This window comes from Halichoeres trimaculatus, unplaced genomic scaffold (genome assembly GCF_033239565.1).
Source record: "Halichoeres trimaculatus isolate MK-OKI-2021-1 unplaced genomic scaffold, fHalTri1.1 fHalTri1_scaffold_14, whole genome shotgun sequence".
NCBI lineage: Eukaryota > Metazoa > Chordata > Actinopteri > Labriformes > Labridae > Halichoeres > Halichoeres trimaculatus.
In genome coordinates, this window is record NW_027437192.1 from 23161760 (window position 1) to 23179272 (window position 17513).

General features: G+C 40.2%; 1 protein-coding gene across 11 annotated transcripts in view; it reads left to right on the forward strand.

Moving 5' to 3' along the window:
- Positions 1 to 13725: 13725 nt before the first annotated feature.
- adgrb2 (adhesion G protein-coupled receptor B2) overlaps positions 13726 to 17513 on the forward strand; it is a 286386-nt gene continuing 282598 nt past the window's right edge. For all 11 annotated transcript variants that reach the window (XR_012599510.1, XM_074686141.1, XM_074686147.1 and 8 more), the window contains exon 1: positions 13726 to 14508. The gene's annotated coding sequence lies outside the window, so the exon portion shown is untranslated. The remainder of the gene's footprint in view (positions 14509 to 17513) is intronic.

Here is a 17513-nt window from a genome sequence, read left to right on the forward strand (position 1 = left end):
ATGCACCTTTTATTGCAGACAATTTTTTACCCTTCTTCATGGACTGCTCATTTTCATTATGTTACATATAGAAGTTAACCTTGAAAACAAACACATAAATAAAATGTATTGATGTTATATCTCAAGTACCTGAAACTAACCAAACCACTTTAGGGTTAAAACCAGAGTAGCCAAACTTCTGCTGCAAAGGACTGTCCCATTCATTTTCATTTCCACCAAATTTGTGTTAAAGCTAAAATAAAGTGTGTGAAGATGTTCTATTTATTTACACACTACCCATCTAAGGACAGAAAGGGCTTTAAAAGCACTTTGTGAAGCTTGACAACATGAGAGCTTCATACAATACAACACAATAAGAGTGTATAATTGTCAAATACTGTTTTATCTATTGTGGAAACCAAAACAGTACCTTCATACTTATACTGTAGTGGAACTGTGTGAGAAGGCTTGATCTCAGTTTTTAACCAGTATGTTCAGACAGAGGTGCCCTGAAAATGTGAGTCTTGATTGATTGCTTGTGATGATTCAAGAAAATCCACATTATGCTGACAGATATGAGTCAGGCTTTGGAATAGCTAAGAGAGTAGCTCTAATAGCTCATCTCCAGATGGACCTAAATCACTTATCTCCCGGGTTTTTAGGTCTAAGAACCATCTGGGGCACCACAGAACAGCCCGCCAAGCCGAGAGCAGGATAGACTTAAATCAAAGCGCCTTTTTTCCAGACCTGTTTGGCCTACAGTCAGCCATGATGGATGGGCCAGCGCAGTATGGTGCGCTGTGGGCTTCAGCTGCTCTTAAATGTATGGGCAGGAGGTTGGAGGGATGGGATGAACGGAGCAGACAGAGAGATGAGATGGAGGGACCGGGGGAGATATATGAGAAGAAGGCCGAGGAAAGGTGATAGATGTCTACGAAGAGGAGCAGGAGGAAGGGGATAGACAGACTGAGATGACCATAGAGAAGTTATACTGTAGGTGGGCCGAGGGGAGGGCCATTCCCAGCTCGTCATCTGTCTCTGTCAGCTGAAGGAAAGGATTTCACCCTGAGATAATCCTGAAATTTAACACCGCAGCTGAAGGTAAGGATGATTGTGTGTAGGTTTGAGGAAATTCACGGTTCACTACATGTTTTCCTGTATGAGAGTGATTTATAGCTTGGAGGAAATGGAAACCTGGGCACCTTCTGATGAGCCTGACTTGTTGACTCACCATCAGGTCTAACAGCCAACTTTGTGTGGCCTCATAGAGATGAGAAAGAAGAAAAGAGACAGAGAAAAACAGGCACTGGACAGCCTATAGTTATACTCTAGGTATTTAAAGAAAAATAAATATATATGTTGTATGTGCTTCACCGTGTGATGGCTGGGGCTCCATACCACAGTGGCTTCAGCCATCATGGTTTTCATTCAAGCTGCACATTAACTGCAGAAAGTTTCTGCTGTCAGGCCTTCTTACACAAGTCTAACTGGACATTTATTTATTCTGAAGCTGTTAAATTTTTTTCATCTTTAATATATTGTGTTAAAATAAAATAATTTTTTCACCCCTTGAGGCTGGTGTATGATCCCCACCGCAGGTGTTATAAACAAATGTGATCTCAAGTGTCTTTACCAAAATCACTCCTGTTGCTGCTTTAAATCTTGTAGGAGCTCAGAGTAGTTGTCTTCAAAATAAGTCATCCTCTTCATGAGCAATAGGGAAAGAGAATGCAAGAGATTAAGACGAGAGTGAGGGTGGTCCAATACAAGACAATTTCAGGCCCAATTCAAGACCTGAACTTTCAACTGAACCATGACCGGGCTGTGGTCTGATAAGGGGTTATCGTTATCACTTTTTTGTCAAAATAATCTTCAAGTGTGAAGTGTCAATACATCTATTTACCCTTCCCAACTGACCCACAGCCACCACAATCTTTGACAGAATGTAAAGGGATTATTAGTCCACTTCATCATAAAGAAGCGCAAACATAAAGAAGTAGCGTTTAGCTCCATTCATTCAAACAAGTTAGCATTTTTTGAACACTAAATTCAACCTGTTATCAGCATAAAAATGTATGGTTGTTCAGTGGAAAACTGTCAAAAACAATACTACACAATAGAGGCAACTTCTGTCAAGTTTGGACCGTCACAGAGCAACTGGTGTTTTGGACCATGCTAACTGGTGGCTCTCAGCCAAAAGTATCAGTGATTAACCGCTGAGAGTCACCAGTTAACAGGGTCACACTTTACACTGAAACACCAGTGATGTCTGCGAGTAAATACGTTACTCTGGATGCAGTTTTCTGGTTCTTTTATTATGAACCAGCTCAGCTGTCTGTGCACTTTTTGGTGGTAAGTGTCCACGGATAATGCAGTCATGAGCATCGAGTGACACTTGTGTGTTTAAACTGCTCTCTGGGTACACGCAGGATTTCTCTGCTAAATTTGTCTGTCCGCCTAATATCTGTCCACTTGCTGATCTCTTCTGGCCACTCACTGCTATTTCACAAACCTGGGAGCTGTTGACCATCTGTGTAAGTGATGATATTTAGTTTGAAAAGGTGTTTTTTGGGTAACTCCTCCATGTCAATTGACAAACCATCATACTCCATAGTGTTTCTGCACCCAAGTTGCACGCACATCCGGTGTTGTTGATAAACAAATAATCCCTATAGCTCAATAACCTATCAGGGTGGCAGACAGGGAAGCATCACCAGATAGACGTTGTGTTGACAGACATGACAAGGATCATAAACACAACCATGTCCAAACCAAAGGACATATCAAAATTATCTTCAAGATGCTATAAGGAGGATCTGTTTTATCTGGACTGCCTTGCCACCCCGGAGTATTAGACACACTGTTGTAAAGATGTGACTTTTAACCAGGCATGTGTTTGTTTGGGAACAAATTTTCTTTGTTCAAGACAACTTTTTACCCGATACAACGTAACGAGGTAAGGTATTTATCAGTACAGTTAAGTAGTGCTGTTGATACAACAAGCAAACACAAGGTTCTACTGTAAATCAGTAGCGGGCTACATGTAGCACAACTAGCAGCCCAGTTCTATGACATATCCATAGACTAAGGTGACAACAAGCTAACTGTTAGTTTGTACAGTAGTTCAGTAGCCATCCATAAGTAGCGTTGACGGCTCGATCCTGTGAGACATGTCCATAATCCACCAAGCAGAGTTAATGTAACCTCAATCTTCATTTTATTGATAGACTCTCAAGTTTGAACAGACCCCTGCAGAATAACTGCTGACTGTGGGTTGAAATGAACATTATCACAAACAGCTTAACCTGTGTCAGCCTTTAGATTGGGCTGCATCACTCACCCAATTAGCTTTCATATGCTTGTGTCCTTTTTTTCTGTCTGACAGTTAAGCTCCTGTCATAAACCAATCCAGTCCTGCTCAACCTAATTGGGAAGCTAAGAAAAAGCTACAAAGTAGTATTTAGAAATAACCTATGCTGGCTCTGATAATGTCATTTTAAAGTGTGGATTATGATCAGGCAAGAGAAGGAAAACTTTTTCAGGATCACTTTCAAACTCCTCACAACCCCTTTAATCTGGAACCTGGACTCTTCTCAGGAAAGATTTCACCCACTCTGTTTTTGTCATTTTATAGATCAGTCTGAACCGTCCTTACGGCAGAGTTTTGAAATTGACCAGCAATCACACCAGAAGAAGTATCTCCCATGTCCTGATCTGATCAAATGAATGAGACAATAGAATGAAATACCATAGCTCAGTCAAGAACTAAATCCTAATAGTAATAATAATAATAATAATTCTAAAGTTTTTGTGCTTCTGAAGTTCAATTTGATGATTTTGATGGTTTGTAAATCAGTCAAACTACACATTTAATATAAGCGAGGACAAAACTCGTCAGATGTTGCAAAGAGAAAAATCATACAGATTGATAAAATGTATGCACATTTTTGAGCTGATGCCAGCAGCTCATTTCAAAGTCTGGAAAATGAACAGAACACTGTAAAAGTTGTGTGATGCTGAAAAAAAGATTATATATAATACTTGAGTGGATGTGCATTTTTAGCTTCAGAACTGTGTGAAAAAAGGAGGTTATAAAGAAGCTGTGTTTGTCAGATGTGTAGATGGGAAGCAGATAATCCCTCTGTGAGAGACTGTGCGAGCAAAAAGTTCAATCAGAAAATGTTGGGGAAAATTAAAGCAATAAAAAAAAGGAAGAGCAGCTTCTCCTGTTGCCTTCATGAATTTCACTGCATGTTAAGTTCATATGTATGACATTGATCCTCTTGGAAGCAGCTTCACCACTGAGCCCCTCAGGAAACAACTTTTATTGCATATATTGGTTGTGGTTACTGTTTTCACCAGCATTTGAAATACTTTTACACTGCTGACATTCTAGTCAGAGGGTTGTTAATCCTGATGGGTTAAGGTTTATGTTTTCACTTATTTGAACCATACGTCTCTGACGAGCTACAGTCAGCTGTCATGAAACAGTTGTTGCTGTAATCCTGCTAGCTGACCATGTGTGTATTCATGCTATAAAGTTTAAGCTGTCGCTGGTGTTCATCATCAATTGCCCCACTTTAAGGTTATTAACAGGAGCATACAGTTAGGTAAACTCAGAATGACCTGTTCAACTTGTTTTTAGCTGCAAACTGTGCTCAGTGGCAGCTCATGTGAAGGATTGATGTGGGATGACTGACTCAAACACCGATCACTGATCTCACTCTAATAAACTACCCTGGGTGGCTCTGATCTAAAAGATCAGGAATAGGTCGTCCTCAGTATCCAGTGCAATGTAACTGAGAAAAACACGTTTGCAGTAACTTGTTAGCAGGGCTATGACATGTGCTCTGGTCTAACATTAAACAAATATAAAGCCTTCATCTCCTTCAACACATGTCTCACATTTACTGTTTACATCATGAATATAAATGCAGAATGTATATGTACATTTGTTTGTAACTCTTACTCCCTCAGAAAGACTCCTGGGGAATGGAAATTCCAATTAGATTAAAGATTAATGAATTTATGGCAAAAGCAGTCTGAGAATGAATTCATTTGAAGGAGATGAGATGAGAGGAAGTATAGGTTTTGAGTAGGCTGTGTACAAAACTGCTAATTCAGAATACAGAGAGTCCCGGTCACATGTTAGAGAAAAGGGCAGCACACTAAGAGATGGAAAGAGGAGGTGGCATTAGGAGAGAGGAGGAAGGAAAGAAAGGGGAGTCAGTGGGGAGTTTAGTACCAAAGAGCACTATCATAATTGTCACATTTGATCAGGGAGGAACTCTAGTTAGCTTCATGGACCACTGCTTTTTTCTCAGCTCCCACCCCACAGAGGATTCAGTAGGCTGAGCATTGGACACACACACAAATATGCACCTACACACACAAATTTATGTTGGCATCTTTGTACACAGCTGCACACAAACCCACACGTGTGCTAAGCAGCACTTGATTATCCTCATGCAGGCATGCACAATTGCACATTTAGAGATATGAGAAACTACAGGAATACAGGCAATGTGAAGCAATTCAGGGACGTTCTGTTCAGGTGTTTAGGTGCTTTGGTTTTCCTTCACTGCAACATTGGCAAAGCACACCGCTCTGCTGTGTGGATTCGAGATGTGAGTATAGAGGAGATGCATTAACACAGAGAAAGCAGGATTACTGAAGTGTATCTGGAAAGCATGAATGTATAATTGGCAGAGTGAAAACATCATTTGTGTTAGTTTTGATGGAAAATCACTGCACGGATAAACTTCAAAGCAATTCTTGCAAAGAGGAATCAGGAAAAGGAGAGAATAAATCTGAGAGGAAAGTTATAAGTGGACTTTCAAGTGGGTGATGGTTCAAAAACAGGTCTTGCAGGAAGAAATGTCAAACATCATTAAAATGGCACCTGTCTGGTGGTTTTGTGGAAGTTGTAAAAACAACCGTGACTGTGGCTGAAACGGCTAGAAATTTTACTGAAAAAACAACCAGCCATGAAAAAAATAAAAAAGGATCATAAAACTAATTTGACACTGTAAGTTTGACCCCAAAGCTTTGGCTGTTCCCTCTTCCCCTGATTTATGAGAGGCAAATCAAACACACCATTGTGCAGGAACCGTTTAGCCTCCACAAAATTAATCAAACAGGGGCAATACAATTTTTCAGCAGGGCAGCCGTTTTAAAATTTCAGACGAAGGAAGGATAGAAAATTACACTTGTTCTGATTAGCAGCCCGGCAGTGGAGTCATGGTTATCTTCTTGCCTTTTGGTGCTGTCATTTAGTATGAATATTAAGGTCGAACACAAAAAGTAAGAACTCAATATGTGCACACTTTGAGTCTTAAAAAGCTGTCACTAAGGGCATTGTTTATTGTCATTGCACTACCATGGAGAGAAAAAAAAGCTTTTTTCTTGTTCTACTCCAACATCCAACATTTATAAACATGACCACATAAACACATTTCCCTATGACCCCACTTTCTTCTGTTTATCTGCCTGATGCTGTGAAATGGTTTGAAGACCAGTTACTTCAGTTCCTCTATACGTTTCAAAATGGAGATTTCCCCTCTGGCAACAGCAGATGTCAGCTAATCAGGTCAAGAGGCTCCAGTGACTTGTACCGACATGTACATACATTGTACATATTGTATGTTTACGTCATAACTTGCATTGGACAATGCAATACTTGACCTAGCTGCTTCTTGAAGCATGGTTACAGAGGTGCAGGTCAAAGGTTTACTATTTCAGCTGAGTACAAAGAGTATTCATTACATTTGTGAGAAATAAAAGGTGAAAGGAAGCAGCAGTAAATAAATCAAATCATTATGTCAGTCTGTGAATTGAAAGGCTGGGTGAAGGCAAGGGTGATATGTCTCATTACATGGGTTACAAACTGACACAGTTTGGGATGATTTTCAAAACTCAAACATAGGACAGGAGCTGACAGTTTGATACAGACCAGAGACACACAGCAGGCAGTCAGATGAGCAACACTAAGCTTCTTCTTGGATGTTTAGGCAGAGTTTGAAGACATAGTTTTTAGGTCTTTGGAGCATAATTACTTTACAAAAAGGGATAAAACTGCCTTTCCCTGTTTTCATTAGCAGTCCTCTCTTTGTCTCAGCTAGACCCTGGAGGCTGAACAGCAACAAGTCCAGAGTTCCAAGTCATGAAAAGAAAAATCATTTACTCATCTTAATTTTGTCAGTTATATTTTGTAAGGAATAGAATGTCACCTGGAAATTAAAGGTAAGAAAAAATATTCAGAGATTATGTTTTACTTTTTGACTTTCCCCAATGCAGTGAGATTAAATAAATAAATAATTAAACAAATAACTATATAAATTTAAATCAATTTCTTAAAAAAAAGTAGTTTTTAACTATGAGTGTGTGATATAGCTATCCTAATATAACAGATGTATTATTTATTTATTTATTTATTTATTTTTATTATTATTATTATTATTATTATTATTATTATTATTATTATTATTATTATTATTATTATTATTGTTATTATTATTATTATTATTATTATTATTATTATTATAGATGTATCAAGTGACTATGGTCAGTATTTTATCCCACACACATTTAGTGAATATGATCAAGGTATTTAACTTTGCATGTGCATTAAGAACACTTACTGTGTTCACACCTGAAAACAAGACAAGCAACTGTTATTAGGGGTGGGAGAAAAAAAAAGTCATTATACAATATACCAGGAATTTTTGTTTGGTAATATCAAAATCGGGATTATTTGTCAAAAAAAAAAATGTTTTTCATGTTCAAATTATTCATTTAAGTCTTTGTTTATAAACTACATTGGAAAAAAAGGTACCACTTTTCTCCAGTAGAGGGTGAAATGTTTCTCTCTGACTCACATGATGTGTATTTTATGGTAAAATGCGGCTCCTGATATACTCTGTAGACATTATCATCATCTTTTAACTTTTTCACATGGTCTGGTGGTAAAAAAGCAAACTAAAAATCGTAAATATTGAGGACTGGCTATTTAAATTGAATTGGCAACCCCCAAAAGTTGTTTTAGAATCAAATTGCAAGAACAGCAAATCGTCCCAGCCCTAATTGTTATGGTCTTTATGGCTAAAATTAAGATAAATTATACTTAAAAGACATCACAGACAATGCTTGAAAGCATCTGACATGACAGTTACAATAAGTCTATATTCCCATCAACAAATTCAAACCCCTCTTGCTCTACTCGTGTTGCTACACAGATTTTGAGAAATGTTATCATTACTGCCATATCTTACAATCTGAAGAACTATTATTCTTTTTCAAAAGAACTGTTTTCAAACTATGCTTTCATAAAACTATATTGGAAAGATTCTGATGGAAATCCTCTTCAGGATTTCACAGTGGAGTTTTTCAAGAGTACTTTATAAAAGAAACTTTCGGTTTCTGTGCTATCCTCAAGTAGGTTAAATCAGTGATATACTGTCTGTCTGCCTCCCTCCCTGCCTCCAAAAGTGTCTAAGTAGGCTCCAAATCACCTTTCATGTCTCTCTTGGATACTGATGGAGCTCTCCATGGTGCTGAAATCTTCCCAGAGCGCTCCCTCTCTCTCTTTCTGTGTGTGTGTGTGTGTGTGTGTGTGTGTGTGTGTGTGTGTGTGTGTGTGTGTGTGTCTGTGTGTGTGTGTGTGTGTGTGTGTGTGTGTGTGTGTGTGTGTGTGTGTGTGTGTGTGTGTGTGTCTGTGTGTGTGTGTGTGTCTGTGTGTGTGTGTGTCTGTGTGTCTGTGTGTCTGTGTGTTTCTCTGTCCTTGCCTGTTTCTCTGTGTGCGTGCCTTTGCGCATGTCTGAGTGTGTGTAGACCTAAAAGCATGATCCCTAAGCTTCAATGAGCTCTCCATGGTGCTGAAATTGCAACAAACTTGGCAGACACTCGACGTTCCTTTCAATCATCCAACTTTCATTATGTCACTATTTGGCTTCCCTTTCATTGTTTATTTTCAGTAACAAGGTCATCATTAGTGAGCATAACCAGGCAGGATAATGAGAGTAGTCATCCATGTCCACAGACCAATAACACAGTTATTTGAATGCCTCAGTGGGCTTTACACACCAGCAGCTCTGGTCAGCCAGAGCTCTCCAAGAAGACAAGGACAGTGGAATAATTAACCTATTAAAGAGGTATAATTGGGCCAAGCTTAACCGGTTAATTTAGTATGAGAAGTAAACAAAATGAGTTAGAATGAGTCTCTGTAGCCCTGTTTTGCTAAACATATAATCTAAGACAATGGCTGATATGTATGTCAGAAGCAATATTAAACTGTATTAATTCATTCATGACTTGACTCAAATTTCAAAAACATGTTTTCAATATCCTGTCATTACACATGAAATAATGCTTTGTAGACATGTCAATGGTGACCAAGGAGATTTAAAGCAGAGTTCAGAATATAAAAGGCAGATAAGCAAAATAGACGTAATGAGGAAGCATTAAAATTGTTCAACACCAGCCACATTGACATATCTGCCCACAGAGGTGGCAGACTTTTTTATTTTTTATTTTTTCATAATTATCATTTTAAAATTTACAAGATCTAAGAGAGCACAGACATCTGTTGATCCTAGTTCCTTTAAAATGTAATTTATTGGCTCAAGTAATTGTCTGTTTATCTCCAGCCACAACAGTAACATTGAAACCCATTGGTTATCAAGGCCTATCATTATCTGTCATAGTTTCTGCAAAAAAATACTTAAACGTAGACTGTTTTGATGTAGCCAACAGTTCATATTGTTTGTCACCATTCAATTTATTTAATGAAGGTTAGATTTGTCATTTCTGGTTATTCCAGGACAACGAAATTCAACTACAGACTCTTGAACAAAGCCTCAAATAGATCTTGTTCTTGTTGGTCAAGAATGTGATATTAGCTACATTAGCATTGAAATATGTCTTTGTATGGATACATATCTCACCGTCACATTACCTTATCTCGGTGTGTAATCCACCTGATGAACTGCATACACTGTAGCTTGCTGGTACATGATTGGTCAGTGTTTCTTTGCCTAAAAGCTAAAAAACAAAAGGGAACTGGAACCTGTTCCATGATGAAAATCCAAACCCCTGAATACTTATTTTACAGACATCGGTAGAACTCTTTAGGAAAGTTTGAGCAATGTTAACATGCCATCCTGCACATTTGGTATGTAGAACAGCCCATCGTCGACTATTATCTGCAGCCTATTAGAATATTCAACCTTATCTGAATCCTTTTTTCCAATTAGTTAAAGGAAATTATGAATTGGGATGAGCGATTCTTATCAGTTAGTAAGTGAATTGAACGTGGCCAATGGAGAATTTCCCATCATTGTATGTAGCTGCAAAATCAAATGCAATGGCATGTTCTAATGCTTATAAATGAGAATGATTATCACAGTTGCACACAGTCTTTCTTTTGATCTGCTTTGTGCTTTCATTTGGTCCAATTTGGGAGCCCACAGATTTGATTCTGGGCAGACTCCTCTCAGGCGGATGGCAAAATGTTCCTAGAGAACTGTAGACTGGATAAAAAAGTATCCTTTTGAGATATTTTTAATTTTTTTATTCCAAGAAATCCTTGGCTTTCCATAACAAGCTCAAGTTAAGGCAACACAGTGCATGTTTTCTATCCCTGTATTAAGATAGCATTTAATATTTAATATTTGTTCAACTGTGTTACCAATAATAAGACACAATATCTTCATTCATGAGTTAAAAATGCATGTAACTAATGCAATGCTTGCCTTAATAATGCATCTTTGCAAGCCTTGCACAAAGCAAGTAGCATATTTCCATACATTTAATATTGAGAAAACACACCAAATTGGGTCTATTTACATAAATAACTGAGCATATAAACAAAGATTTTCTTCAGCAGACTGAGTCTAGAGAAAAATTGCCTCACTTCTTAGCCAAATGTATTGCCTTGCAGTACCCGTAGGTTTAATGTTTGGACTCTGACACACTGTAATCTGGCCAACACAGTCCCCCTGCCCATGATGGCATCTATTTTCTCTGAGTCATCAGCTGCTCTGCTCACCCAGCCCACTGTGCAGCAATTTTCGAATCTGGGTTGTGAAAGTAATACAGTCCACTTTTGTCTTCAGCGATATGGACTTCATTGTCACAAAGTGTTCCTTCATCTTCCTCTGCATTTGGCAGCAAGTGTACTTCCTAGTTGTTGACTGTTCATTAAAAAAGAGAGAGAAACTTCAGTGAATACAAAAGCTCTCAGCCCCTAAAAAAGTTTGTGATGAAAAAAAAGATAATATAATAAATAATGTAGCTGTGCAGATACATGGATAACAAGTTACACAACAGTAAGAAGAAGAGGAATATAGATGATGGATGAATATGAGTTCCACCTATACAGCTCCTCCTCCTCCTCCACCATTAAGTGTTCAAAGAAGCACTTGTTCCACCACTTTTATTCATCCATATGCAAATATATGCAGCATGGTGCTCCAAAATGTAATCACACCATCTACTGTGTAGGAGACGCCTGAGATACAAGTTTGAAAACTGAAACCAAAGCCTGTGAAACTCTCAGGGATTATTTAGCTGTTTAGCTTCACGCCGTTAGGGATTAGCAAGCAACTGTTCAGAAATCCTGTCACAAAAAAACATTTCCCCATTTCCACAGACTTGCCTTTTCCTCGTTAACTACTCTTGCTTGTTCCCATCTGGGTCTTTGTTGTGTAATGACACCAAGATATGTCAGGAGTAGCATCAAGGGGGGCAAACAAAAACTCCCAATCCTGAAAAAGGTGCAACGGCAGTTTTTCCACTGGGACCTCCATGTTGCTGGTGACCTTCTCTGACTTGAAAAAAAAAAAAAAAAACTGATACTGTGCATAAAACAAGCAGACTGACAAAATCCCATGCTGACAAGCTGGCAAACCGATCCTTGTAATTCACTCTCTGTGAATGGCAGCTGATATTTTGTGGCATTTTTTTAAAGAACCTCGAGTCAGTTACATGTTTTATAAGATAAAATGAAATCTGTTGTGCTGATGTGCTGTATAAATGTTCATAAATGATGCAGACAGACTCTTTACTCAAAGGTATATGGCTTGTTATAGGTGTAATGCCACCAATACATTTCATTGAGTTGGGACAGGGACAACAAAACACTGGTGTGGTTGTGTAATGACTAAAACACCAGGAGGACTGTATCCCAGTGTATTCGATTAACTTTTAACAGGTTGAATGATACTTAAAAATAGAATAAAATGGCTGAGATTTAAAACAGGCATGGCTCTGTAGTGAAAATCACGGCATGGGCTCAAAATGACCTTCTAAAAACATGGTCTGACAACACGTGTTGTTGCATCCACAGTTGCAGCTTAAACTGTACCATGCAGCATGTACATATAAACACAATCCACAAACACTGCAGACATATCAGATAATATAAGATGAGATACCCCTTATGTGTCACACAACAGAAAAAAAAATACATAAATTACAGCAGCAAACAAGATCTATAGTTTAAACATTACAATAAGAATAAGTTGAAATTAGTTGACAGCAGACAGGCTCAGAGCTGATATATGGAGTTTGTGTTCCATGTCTAGTTCTTTAGCCATATCTCTATAAATAGCATGATGCTACTTTGAATGTATTCCCTCTGGTGCTGGATTAGCACTGCTAGCTTATTCGTGGACATACATCTAACATTTCCCATAACAGTAGGACAGGTTTATATCTTCTCCTTGCATTTTAACGGCAGCACGTCTTTTTTCGGCTCCTTCTCTTTAGCTCAAGGAAAATGTTGGGCCTAGCACTGGTTATCATTGACATGCTACAGGCTGCTGACAGCTGGTCTTGTGTGTAAAAAAAAGGGAACCATAGTAACATGTTGTGCACAGAGCTGTCTGCTTGTAACTGAGTCAGGACGTATCTCTTTTATAATAGGATTGACAACAATAAAACCAAAAACAACACAAAAAAATACAACAAACATGTCATGATCTGGAATTAGATGCACCTGTTTCTCTCTTTGAAAATCATCCTGTAGGATTTGGGAAGAAGTGGGTAAACAGTGGAAGGAGTGTGTGACACCTTCTAACCCTAAAATGATGAAAATTGTAGTTCCAATCATTTTGAAAACCATACCTTGTCTCCCCTTCACAGATAACAATGTTATTTCAGCTGGGTCAATGTGTGTTACGTAAGGCTCATTTAAAATCCCGGTAAGAAACTTTAAGTTGTGATGATTGTGGCGCCACCTATGGATAAAAAGATATGCATTGTCCAAGTTGGTATAGACCCTGGTTGCAGGCTTTAAATATGTATAAAAGAAAAACATTCTTACCACTGATGGTCTGTTCTGCTTTTATATCATAAAGAGGGATCAACATTCAATTCAGTCTGTTTATTCACAGGATGAAACTCCTTTTGGCTTCTATTTGATGTCACTTTGACACATTGGTTTGAGTGTAAAGATCAGTCCTCAAACTGCAAAGTTTCCCTACTCTGCTACTCATGGAGTCATCCTGGAAAAAAGTCTGAAAATACAAAAAAGGAAGTTATCCTTTACAGACTTTGCTATCATCACGATTATGTCTGTAAATCTGCACTTTCTGTATTTGGAAACTGCGCGTGCTGACGTCACTAATGGCGAAGGAAGCGGGGGTAGGAGAGCGCGAGAGAGGAACGGGGAGGGAGGGGAGGAGGGGTTCCACTGTGAACGCGCCTGACGGATCCCCGGCGGAGGGCAGCGAGGGCGCGCATCTCTGTCCTCCGCTTGTGAAGCGACTGCAGGGGAGCCAGATGCCCGACTGTGAGCCGCTGCCTGTGGATACCCATCCCGAATGCCAGCGCAGACGCAGCCACACACACACACAAACACACTCAGCCACCGTGTGGGGAGAGGAGAGGGGCAGTGATCGGAAGTGGTGCTGCTTGGTGTATAATAGATTTTCTCGCTGTCTCTGTTTCAATCTCTGCTTCAAATGAAGAGCTTCCTTGGACTTGGAGTACCGGGCATCAGTAGAAAAAAAACCGTTATCCCACTCTGCCCCTGCTGCTGCTGCTGCGGCGCTGCTGCCTGTGAGCGCGTCCTCTCTCTTTGCATTGGAATATACAGCGTGCCTATATGCGCAAAAACCATGGAGATTATCTGACGTGGATGTATCTTTGGAACAAAACTGGACATCTACAACTACGACGTACCTTCTTCTTTTCATTTTTCTTTACATTGCCTTTTTTTCTTGGGTTCTTCTGTTCTGTTCTCCTTTATTTTAGATCTATGGCCACTTTATGATTTCATATCCCTATTTTTCTGTTCATTTATTTTCCACTCTTATGATTTTTTGGACCGTTTTGGGAGGCGCAGAAGTGGAATGCCTCGCAGAGAAGAACATTTGTGGGGAGAAGATTCCGCGCAGCAGCGAGGAATGAATGAGTGATAGTCTCCCCTCTCCATCTGAGACGTGCCATGGATGGGAAACTTAATTTGTACCCACGGAACCGAGCGGGGAATAGCCGTCGCATCGAATAACTGCTGCTGACAGCGATCAGGTAATTTTTATATCTATTAAACTGAACATCTCTGTCCAGAGCGGTGGGATTGTTTCTTTGCGCTGTGCAGTCCTAATTTCCTGTGCAGTCTGTTGGCAGATCCATTAATTTCTATCTTGGCTTGCGTGTGTAAAGATCTCAGTTTACATGTGTCGAGGCTTTAGGGACGCAGGGAAACCGGATCTTTAATTCTCACCAGTTTCACACACTAAACTGAAGTGAATCGGCAGCGTTCCGCTCAAAATATGGGATATGAGAATACGATCAGAGGTACCAAACACAGGAAAACCTCCGAATCCATCTCTGCAGCTGACTTAGAGCCCATTAGTTGAGCACAGGTGGAGAGAAAAAGCCTCCCGAATGCTGAATCCCTCTGTGGTTGCCTCTAAATCCGCTGGCAGACCTGTAACTTTGCGCAGTGGCCAAAAGAAACACACACGTATACACCGCACATACACACACGCTCACGCACCACATCGTGCGCACACAGACTTTTATTCCCCGCTTCCATAGGCTACCTACTCTCTCTTCCCACCAAACACACACACGCACGCGCGCGCACACGAACACGATGCCAGTTTTACCCACGATGCCAATTTGAGCTGAATGCAGGATTTCTAAACCAGGGCTCCTTCAGCAGTGATTTTGCTGACTGGAAATAATTACTGGCAGGTGAATGTCTGCTTCACGTACATGGCGATAGGTTGGAGTTCTGATAGCGGTGTCTCTCCCTCCCTGTGCGCCTGGGTGAGTGGGTGCCTTCTCCCGCTGAATGCTAAAGAGCCAGGATGTACCAAAGACGCCAGTGAGCGTGCACTGGGAGGAAAAGAAGAGGGGGGTTGACTTACATCCGTACTGGCATCTCACCACGCAACAGAAAGCCCTTTGAAAGCTACCTGATCACGCACTGAGGTCCGATTTATTTGCGAGCGCCAGTGACTGTCTGCCGCAGTGCCGCTTCTCGTTACCGTCCCTCCGCCTCGGTCTATCCCGGGTTATTTTCAGTTTAATGATAAATATAAAGTGGGGAGAAATGGGGGAGGTTGAGGCTGGGTGAGCGGTTCTTCAGACTCTGGTCTTGACTCCTCCCTTCAAAAGCGAGCAGGTGGCTCACTGACGCTGAACGGGAATGACAACCCAGGATGAGACAACGAGAGTGCAAAGGAGCCTCAGAGCACCCTCTTTCTGTCTCACACTCTGTCTCTTCTACCCATCTGTTGAACACGCAGTTTGGGCGCTTTTTCCGCAAGCACCTCAGAAATAAACTCCCACCCCAACTATTAAATCCTTTCATATGGCTGCGTGCAGCGACCTCCATTATACTATTCCCCAAGTAGCCATCTGTGGCATGTTGAACAATCCCAGAAACGAGCAGAACTGTGCTAAGTCAGCCTGTAGGGGGGAACCAGTGTAGGCTGTTTCACAGGGACTCTGATTCATGAGCTGTCTCTTTGGGTCTTGGCACATTAAGGATTTGGATTAACAGGTCAGAATTAGCCTGTGGTCTTACTCATAATCCCACAAGAAAGTTTGGTACTCATGTAATGGATATGAAGGAAACTCTACAAAGCAGTAGCGGTGTATTATCTCTGCCTCTGCCTTGACTGTGAGCAGTGAATAACCATACCTCTTCTCTTTTTTGAACGCACTGAATAAACTCGTTTGTTTTATTTCTCGGGGCTGCTGCTGTCGGAGCTAATGGAGCCTGCAGGGCCGTGTCCCCTTTTAGCAGAAATGAGCAACCCACGGATGAAAGCTGGAGAGCTGGATGTGAGAAAAGTCTCTGTTCCTACCCTGAGATAGGTGGAGGACAGGGTGAATGGGGGCAGTGGTTCTTGAAGCAGCATCTGCGTGCACATTCAGGGATCTGTTTTTATCATCCTAAGAACATGCAAGCTTCAGTTTATGAGCTTAGAGAAGTTTGGTTCTTAATTCTGCACTGTCTTCCTTTTTTTTTTTTTTTTTTCAAACAGCTTTGTGATCACGTGCCAGGTTTTTATGCAGTTTTTCAAAGGAGAACATTCAAAGCCAGACTCGTGTCTGTTTCCTCCTAGTCTTGATATCCTTTGATCACCTAAATCCATATTTCCCTCCTTTGTGTCAAGATTCAGTGTCAGGGACATATAGAGAACATTAAGTCACATTTCAAAGCACTGACAGTTCTGTCTTTATTTTGCACGACAGCCTTCACACCATTCCCCCCTTCCATGACAAAAAGCTTACTATATAGTAAAAAAATAAAAAAAAATAAAAAAAAAATAAAAAAACAGACTGATATCATGCCAAATACTCTGCTGGCCAAGCTTCAAGCTTTCTGCCTTCTCTGACCTGTTTGGAATGCAGAGCCAGTACATTTACTATCAAAAAGGTCAAGCAAAAACTGGGTGAACTTGCCAAACTTCAGAAAAATCTACTTTTTTCGAACCTTCCATCAGAGCAAGCTGTCGCAAACCTTCATTTTGACCCTACAACTAGAATCTGGAGTTTGCCGTGTGTGATCAGCTGGTTAGATGAGGCTATTTTTGTGGTTAATCAGACAAATGTGCCCCTCTGGTCAGCCAGCACCAGTCAAGTGGAGCAAATGATGGATAAGCAACCAACATGGTCTTGGATTCAGCACCATGGAGAGCACTTTTTTTTTCACCACAGGCTGCATGAAACCACATACATCATAGCAGCTTCAGCTACTGGGTGAAGGTAAAACTTTTAGAGCACCCCCTGGTGGCTGGCTGCAGTATAGGTCTAAAGCTGTGAAGTCTGCCTTGTCTATTATAACAAATTGAGTTGAACAACTCAAAAAAAATTAAAACATGCATCAATCATATTTTCCTCTAACATGTTTTTTTCACTGCTGACAAGTTCCCATGCTGGTATGAACGAAAGCCTGCGTGCTGCAAGCAAGAGGCTAATTTGGCTTGAGTTCTGAGTGAAGGAAGCTGGTGTAGATCTGCCTATGTCGATACACAGTCAGTGTCACTTTAAAGATGATTTATAGGATGTGTTGT